Source organism: Pleurodeles waltl, chromosome 1_1 (assembly GCF_031143425.1).
Source record: "Pleurodeles waltl isolate 20211129_DDA chromosome 1_1, aPleWal1.hap1.20221129, whole genome shotgun sequence".
Taxonomy (NCBI): Eukaryota; Metazoa; Chordata; class Amphibia; order Caudata; family Salamandridae; genus Pleurodeles; species Pleurodeles waltl.
Genome location: NC_090436.1, coordinates 314,618,828 through 314,628,333, shown reverse-complemented (window position 1 = coordinate 314,628,333; position 9,506 = coordinate 314,618,828).

The following is a 9,506-nucleotide window of genomic DNA, read 5'->3' as shown; positions in this document are numbered from 1 at the left end:
CCCCATCTCTCTCCATCCTCCTGTCCCTCTGTAATGTCATACATTTTACTTTTCTTTCTGCTTCTAACTCCATTTAACTTTCTCCTTACCTGCCCCCTCCTTCAGTGAGAAATTGGGTTGTTGGTTGACTGGGGAGTGAGCCCTGGTCAAGCAGCAACCACATTTCTTGTCAGGGTAAGGCACACGCAAATCCCCAGATGAACCTGTGCTCACCCTCTTGTAGCTTGGCACAGGGCAGTCAGGCTTAACTGGAAGGCAATATGTAAAGTATTTGTGCAACACTTCAAACAGTAACACAGTAGAAAACACCACAGAAAAAGGATCCCACACCAGGTCAGAACTTAAGTTAATGAATAAAACCAGACCAAAATGACAAAAATCCATGCAGTGCAGTAGAACTTGAGTTATGAATTTTTTAAGAATAAACTGTAGAATAGCACTTAAAAGCAAAAAGTGCGAACCAGAGATATTTTGCTGCGTCGGACCAGGACAAAGTAAAATGTTTAGACCAGCTGAACAAAGTATGTTAAATCCTGGTTATGGAGCATTACGGGGATCCGAGTAGAAGATTCAGGGCGAAGCTAAAGTGATGTGTCGGTTCTGAGACGCAGCGAGACTGCAGTGCGAGGTCCTCTTGTGTCAATGTTGAGGAACACGTCAATGGGGCTTGCGAAGCAAAGGCCGGTGTCAGGAATGCTTTGCGCAGTCAAGGTGCTGCGTCGGTTCCAATAAGCGGCAAAGCTGCGATGCGGAGCCTTTGCACCATAATCGAGGATGTCGTCAACGAGAGATGCGAGGACCTGCTCTTTGGAAGTGTTGCTCTGCGGCAGTTCAGAAGGCGATGCGTCAAACCCAAGATGCAGGATTTGCCAGCGATGCAAGTCTTATGTGCGGGTCCAATCTACACTGCAGCAACGTTGCTTTGGTTCTTGTTGAGGATGCATCGGGCAGCTGATGAGATGCATTGGTTCTGCTCAGGGATGCGCTGCTCAGCAGAGAGTATGCGTCAGTTCCACTGTGAAGCACATTAAGTCTACTTCCAAAGGTCCAGAACTGGGATGGCACCACTTGGCAGAGTGGACTTACAGATGGCAGAGTTCAGATGCAGAAGCAGGGTGGTTGGAAGTATTTTGTGTCCCTGAGACTTGCGCTCTGGCGACCAGCCACCTAGCCCTTGGAGTCACTCTGAGTTCTGGGTTGGAGAGATACAGGTCCAGTCCTTTTCACTCCTAGACAAGAGGGCAGCAGGCAACAGATCAGCACAGCAAAGCAGGAGTCCACCAGAATGCAGTTCAGCAGAGTACAGGCCTTCATTGTATAGCAATTTTTCTTCCTGGCAGAGTATTAACACGTCCAGTAGTGTACCGAAGTGGTGGTGTCTGAGGTCCCAATGGTTCCTTCGATGAGACATGCCTTTGAAGTGCACATATGTTCTGCCCTCCCCAGCTCCAGATTAACTACAGGTGGTATGCAGTCCTTTGTGTAAGCTCACATAGAGCCTATTCAGATGTAGGTGTGGCTGTGTCCAACTCCTCCCTCCCATCCAGCCCAGGCTGACCCATCAAGTCACCCATAATCTCCTATTGTTTGTGGCTGTCTAGGAGGAATACACAAAGTCCAACTGCCAACTACACCAAGACACATGACCAGAGACAGACTGCAGGCTCCTTGTGGCTAAAACAATAAAAAAAAATCTTTCTAAAAACTGCATTTTCAGAATTACGATTTAAAATCCGACTGCTCCATAAGTTAGGATTTTAAATTGTGATTTCAGAGACACCAAACATGAATGGGTTATCTCTTCTCATTTGGAAATTAAGGCCCTCATTACAACCCTGGCAGTTGGTCTTAAAGTGGTGGCAATATCGGCAACAGGCTGGCGGTAACTACTGCCAAATTATGACCATGGCGGAAAGATCTCAGAAAGACAACCAATGTACCACACCCACCACCAGGGCGGAAACAACAGCCACCATGGCGGTAGCCGCCTACAGCCAGGCGGAAGTCAATGTTCCGCCCACCATATTATGACCCAGGAAACCGCCACCTTTTCCAGGGCGGTCCCAACGACATCAAAAGCCTGGCGGAAACTGAGCTCAGAAGGGAAAGGACTCACCATTGGAGACACAGGGAACAACCGAGCCACCATGGAGCCTGAACTGCATGTCTTCCCTATGATCTTCTACCTTCTGCTCCACCGCGAACACCAACGCCGGTGAAGACGACGACAGTGAGTACAGCCACCTAGCACACAAGGGAGAGAGGGAGGAAAATGAGAGTGACACACACACGCACAACACCCCCCAACACCATACACACAATCAGCTCCATTACAGAAACAATTTTACCCTGTAACTCTGATGAATAATGCAAGGACAAAACAAATTTGCAAAAGTGAATGTAATGAGATCAACACAGCATGAAAAATAAGTTAGGCAAGATAATAGATATATACATATGTACAGAAAAAGGGACACAGCCCAGTCCACCAGTCCACTATTTGCGTAGTCCACATGGTCACAGGCCAAAGTCCAAGGCCACACATGTCACCTGCTTCAACACGGAGAGAACACTGCAGGGGCATCAGTTGGTAAATAGGAAGGCACCTCAGGGGGACAGGGGATGGGGGGCACCTCAGCCGGGGGATGTTACAAGAACACTGGTCCTAGAAGGGGCAACATGCCCTGTGCTTGGTCCTGTGGAGTACAAGGTCACAGTCTCTCATGCAGGTGTCTCAGCCACTGGTTCTGGAGGGGGCAACATACCCTGTGCTTGGTCCTGTGGGGTGCAAGGTCACAGTCTCTCATTTGCGTGTCTCACCCACTGGTTCTGGAGGGGGCAACATGCCCTGTGCTTGGTCCTGGGGAGTGCAAGGTCACAGTCTCTCATGTGTGTGTCTCACCCACTGGTTCTGGAGGGGGCAACATGCCCTGTGCTCTTGGTCCTGGGGAGTGGTGGGCCACATTCTCTCGAGTGGGTATCTTGCCCACTGGCTCTGGAGGGGGCTTTGTGCCCTGTGCTGTTGCTCCTGGGGAGTGTTGGGCATGTGGGTGTCTTACCTGCTGGTTCTGGAGGGGTCATCGTGCCCTTTGCTCTTGATCCTGGGGAGTGTTGGCCATGTGGGAGTCTTACCCACTGATTCTGGAGGGGTCATCGTGCCCTGTGCTCTTGATCCTGGGGAGTGTTGACCATGTGGGTGTCTTACCCACTGGTTCTGGAGGGGGCATCGTGCCTGTGCTCTTGATCCTGGGGAGTGTTGGCCATGTGGGTGTGGGTGTCTTACCCACTGGTTCTGGAGGGGTCATCATGCCCTGTGCTCTTGATCCTGGGGAGTGTTGGCCATGTGGGTGTCTTACCCACTGGTTCTGGAGGGGGCATCGTGCCTGTGCTCTTGATCCTGGGGAGTGCAAGGTCACAGTTTCTCAGGTGGGTGTCATACCCACTGGATTTGCAGGGGCAGGCCGCACTGCAGCCCATGGAGGCAGGATTACATACTGTTTGCCAGCGGTGCCGGTTGCTCAGTGGTGGTGGTGCTGCTGGTGGGGGGAGGCTCCTGCCCATCCCCTGCAACCTTGGATGGCTGCACAGAGGTGGTGCTGCTGCCCATCCCCAGCAACTTCAGACGGCTGCTCAGTGGTGGTGCTGATGCTGGGACGGGGAGGCTCCTGCCCATCCCCTGCAACCTCGGACGGCTGCACAGTGGTGGTGCTGCTGCTGGGGGGGGGGTGGAGGCTCCTGCCCATCCCCTGCAACCTCGGATGGCTGCTCATTGGTGGTTCTGCAGCTGGTGGGGCGGGCTCCTGGCCATCCCTTGCAACCTCGGATGGCTGCACGACCATGGTTGGTGGTGGGGGCTCCGTCACAGAATCTGCCCCAGGCCTTTTGGTCTTCCTGCCTGCTGGTGCAGGCTCCTTGCTCTTCCTGGCAGGTGAGGCAGGCTCCTTTCCCTTCTTGCCTGCTGGTGCAGGATCCATTGTCTTCCTGGCAGTTGGGACAGGCTCCTTTCCCTTCTTGCCTGCTGGTGCAGGCTCCTTTGTCTTCCTGGCAGCTGGGGGAGGCTCCTTTCCTTTCTTGCCTGCTGGTGCAGGCTCCTTGGTCTTTCTGGCAGCTGGGGCAGGCTCCTTTCCCTTGAGGCTGCCTGGTGCAGGCTCCTTCACCTTCAGGACGTGTGGCCTGGATCCTTTTCCACCACAAGTGGGTGTGGTGACAACTGGGCCCGTGGATTGTGTGGCTGAGGTGCTTGGCTGGGTTCTTCCTACCCGCCCGTAGGTGCAGGACAGGGGAGGGGTAGAGAAGAGGTCAATGGTGGATAGGAACAGTTTCTTAGGGACATTGGGGCGGGAAGAGGGAGAAGGAATGGGAGTGGAGGAAGAGAGAGTGGTTGTTGGCGGTGTCTGTCTGCTGATTTTGGGTGCAGGTGCATAGCCTGGATGCTGTTGTGAGGTGGATGGCTGTTGGGTGTCTGAGTGCTTCCGTCTGTGAACCTTAGGAGGTGGGGGACAGACACAGTGGGAGAGGACACAGGGGACTTGTGCATGGCTGTTGTGGAGGTGTCTGCCAGTGAGGTGTGTGTTCTGCTTGTTTTGGTGATGATGCTGGTAGTGGATGATGATGTAGTGCATGCAGGTGTGAGTGTGGACGGAACTGGGAGACAGGTGGAGGAGGAGGAGGAGGAGGAGACAGTGGAAATAGTAGATGTTGGTGTGTCTGCATCTGGATGGTGTTTGTGTGAGTGCCTGTGGGGTGAAGTGTGGTGCTTGTGTTTGCCTGTACCACTCTTGTGTGTTGTCTTGTGTGCATGTCCGTCTGGTTGTGTGCTTGGGATAGGTTGCGGTTGAGGAGAATGGGACTGGGCAGTGGGAGCTGGAGGGGGGAGGGTAGAAACAGGGACAATGGCTGCCATCAGAGAGGGGGCCAGAGCCTGGATCGATCTCTGTTGGGCCGCCAATCCAGTGTGAATGCCCTCCAGGAATGCATTAGTCTGTTGCATCTGGGCTGCCAGGCCCTGGATGGCATTCACAATGGTTAACTGCCCTACAGAGATGGATCTCAGGAGGTCGTTAGCCTCCTCACTCAGGGCAGCAGGGCTAACTGGGGCAGGGCCTGAGGTGCCTGGGGCAAAGGAGATGCCCACCCTCCTGGGTGATTGGGCACGGGCAACTCGATGAGGGGCTGCTGGGAGGGCGGTGCTGGTACGGGGGTGGCGGATGTACCTGAAGCTGGGATGGTCACAGAAGTGTCCGCCACCACCAGGGAGCTTCCATCGGAGGAGGTACCTGTGTCAGAACTGTCCCCTCCAGTCTCCACTGTGGTGCTCCTCTCGCCCTCCGTCCCACTGGTTCCCTCAGCGTCGGTGGACTCTGCCTCCTGGGTCCTGGGGGATGCAGCTCCCTCCATTGCCGGTGCCTCTGCTCCTCCGCCAGATGATGCTAAGGCACATAAGGACAGGATGTCAAAACAAAAAGGGGGGGGGGAGAGACAAAGGATACACTGGGTCAATGGCTGCACCAACACCACCGTTGGCGTACACAGCACCCTCACACGCAGGGAACAGGCCTACTTAATATGCCAAAGCACTAGCAGAGAAATAGTTAGCAGCCAAGGCAAGGGGAGGGCACACATCGCCAAATGCAGCACACCTGGGACCCACGCAGCCCTGACCAGTTGTGCATGCCTACAAGCTGGGTAGCAAGATTTTGCCTTCTGAACCATAGCCACCAGGGGACCTACGCTGCAATGTCAAGCCTGGCCCCACTGACACACATCCCTCACCCGGATACTACCCTACCATGCTTAAGTTGTAATGATGGGCACTGTACTCACCCCCTTGTGGTTAACATGATGCCCTCAAGCGCCCATCCAGCTCAGGATAGGCCACCACCAGTATGCAGGCCATCAGGGGGGTCAGGGTTTGACGGGCACCCCTTCCTCGTTGGGAGGCCATCCCCAGCTGGGCCTCCGCCTTCTTCCGTGCCCAGCATCTCAGGTTCTCAGGCCTCCCACTGTTTGTGACACTGGGTACTCTACCTGCCGTAGACCCCCAGGGTCCGCACCTCCTTGGCGATGTTGACCAATGAGGAGTTACACGGGGGTTCCCCACCGCTTCCCGCAACGGCGCACAACGTCAGCGGACTTACCTCGCTTCTACCTGTCCCTCCACACAGGACAGGCGGACGCCATTTCGGGGGGGGGGCAGGCCCTGGAAAATTGCTGCTTCACTGGTGAAATTAGGAGATACTGGACAAAACACACTGACCCATTACAAGTTAACAGCATGCAAAGTTCTGTTGTAGCTCCATTGTTCAGTTTGTGACCGGCTCCTCACTCTTTTGCCCCATAGATTCCTACCGCTGCAGATGAATAGGAGATGGAGACATACCCCCGTGTACAGACCCCTGGTGGACTTGGCAACACTGGAGGACAGGCACATAATATTCACCTATAGACTTGACAGGGCCACAATCACAGAGCTGTGTGCCCAATTGGAGCCTGACCTGATATCTGCTATCTGTCACCCCACTGGGATCCCCTCTCTTGTGCAAGTTCTATCAGTGCTCCATTTCCTGCTAACTGGTTCTTTCCAAGTGACAGTGGGCTTGGCAGCAGAAATGTCACAGCCAATGTTCTCAATAGTGCTGACAAGTGTGTTGTCTGCCCTGATTAAACACATGTGCAGCTACATTGTTTTCCCCCAGGTTAAAGATTTGGCCACAGTGAAGGCCGAGTTCTATGCAATGGGACATATCCCCAACATAATTGGGGCGACTGATGGAACACATATTGCATTTGTCCCCCCGTCAGAATGAACAGGTGTTCAGAAATCGTAAGAGTTTCCACTCTATGAATGTACAGATGGTGTGCTTGTTGTTCATCCCCCATGTCAATGCTAAGTATCCTAGGTCCGGTGCATGATGCCTTTGTCCTGAGGAATGGCAGCATCCCAAATCTGATGGGCCAATTACAGAGGCACAGGGCATAGCTAATAGGTGAGCCCTGGTTCCCACCAAGTAGATGTTGGTGTATGGGTATGGTGTGGGCCATATGGGATAGTGTGTGGCTAAATGTTGTCCCTCAATATTTGCAGGTGACTCTGGTTACCCAAACCTATCATGGCTGCTGACCCCTGTGAGGACAGGTCAGGACAAGGGCAGAAGAATGTTATAATGAGGCCCATGGGCGAACCAGAAGGATAATAGAAAGGACTTTTGGCCCTCAGATGCCATGTCCCATTCCTGCAGGAAGAGGAGGCTGGAGATGCCCGTGTGCCAGCAGTAGATCCTGTGGACAGTGGGGATGAGGAGGCAGAGGATGAGGATGAGGACAACGAACCATCAGTAATCAGACAATACTTCCAATGACACACAGGTAGGACAGTGTTACTTCACATTTCAATGAAATTTGTTTGAATTTCTGTGGCACTGGCATGCTGATATTTCCCACCTCTATGCCAACTCACTGTTCCCTCTGGCAATTCATTTAGCAGATGTTGGGGACCTCACATATACTACTGATGTGATCACTGCAGCCAGCTACAGGTCATTAATTTATGCTCATTTTCTGCACAGTTGAATTACAATGTTTGTACCTGTTTCAATGAATACATAATTGATATACATGACATACTCCAAACTTCTTGTTTTTTTAACAAGGGTCTTTATTGAAGTATTTAGATATAGAGGGGCAAGTGCAATGGGATGGGGTGATGAGGGAGGAAAGTCCAGGGTATTGTTCCAGTCTGTTTGTAGCACAGGTACATTGTCCAAGGGGACATAGGAAGGGGAGCAATGGCAGTTCAAGGTGGACAGGGTGACAGAGTGGGGCACAAGGGTGACAATCAGGAGAGTCTAATTTCCTGGCGGGGTTCTTGGCAAGTGTCTCTGGCTTCTGTCAGGATTGCAGGGAACATTTGCGGGGGTTCTCCTTCTGCTGGTGGCCTGTGAGTTCTGCGGCAGGGCCTCTTGGCCACTAGCGGCTGCGGAGGTGGAAGGCTGTTCAGATGTCTGGCTAGTAGCAGGGGCCCGCTGTTGTGTGACTGCCTCCCTCATTGTATTGGCCATGTCTACCAGCACCCCTGCTATGGAGATCAGGGTGTTGGTGAAGGCCTGCAAGTCCTCCCTGATCCCCTGGTACTGTCCTTCCTGCAGCTGCCTGTTCTCCTGCACATTGTCCAGGATCTGGCCCATCATGTCCTGAGAATGTTGATAGGCTCCCAGGACCACTGCAAGTGCCTCCTGGAGAGTCAGTTCCTGGTACTGTCCTCCCCCTCGCACACAGCACTCCTCCCAGTTTCCCTGTTAGCCTGTGCCTCTGTCCCCTGAACCATGTGTCCACTGACCCCAGGTCCCTGATTGTCTTGCGAATTAGGTGTGGCCTGGGGTCCCTGTAGAGGTTGACACACTCCTGTCCTGGGAACAGAGGTGTGGGTATGTTGGGTGGGTGCTGTGGTGGTGCTTCCTGATGGGGGAGGCTATGTGGTGGTGTGTGACTGGGCCTGGGTAACCGGCTGTCCAGAGGTCCCTGGTGGGCCAGGTTGGTCAAACAGATCCTAAAGACCAGAGTTGCTGTCATCACTGTGGGCCTCTTCAGTTGGGGGACTGGATATTGCTGGCACCTCCTCTCCACTGACATTGGCTGAGGTACCTGTGGGGATGTAAATGATGTGTTATGGTTTCTGTGTCTGACATATTGTGCATCCGTGGCTTGCCCTCTTTGGTTGTATTTGCCCTGGCAGCTTTCACATGTGTACGTTGGTGTATGGTGGGATGATTAGTTCTCTATAGTGTGCCTGCTTTAGTGATGAGTGTCCATGCAAGGCTGTGAGGAGTGTCCATACATTGGTAGAGCATGCAGGGCTTGGCATTGGGATGAGTGAGATGTGACGGTCGGGTGTATGGGAAGTGGTGGAGTGATGGGAGTGAGGGTGAGGGTGGGGGAATGTGATGGCATGCAGGTAGGGGGTGATAGAAGTAGAGAGTTGACGTATCAGAGTCCAGTCCTCCTCCTACCCCGGCCAGGCCCTCAGGATGCAGGATTGCCAAGACTTGCTCCTCCCATGCTGTTAGTTGTGAAGGAGGAGGTGAGGGTCCACCACCAGGCCTCTGTACAATGAGCTGGTGTCTTGATGCAATGGAACATACCTTTTCCCCTAGGTCGTTCCACCTCTTCCTGATGTCATGCCTAGTGCTGTCCCACGGCGTTGACCCTGTCCACGATTCTCTGCCATAGCTCCATCTTCCTAGCTATCGATATCTGCTACATCTGTGCTCCAAATAGCTGTGGCTCTCCCATGATGATTTCCTCCACCATGACCCTTAGCTCCTCCTCTGTGAAACGGGGGTGTCTTTGTGGTGCCATGGGTGTTGTGTGAGGTGTGTAGGTGAGGGTGTGTTGGGTAATATGTTGAGGTGTGTGATGTGAGTGCGTGAGTGGTGTATAGGTGTGTATAGTGTGTGGTAATGGTTGTGTCTGTGGTCTTGATGTCTCTCTGTTGTCAATGCTTTGTAGTC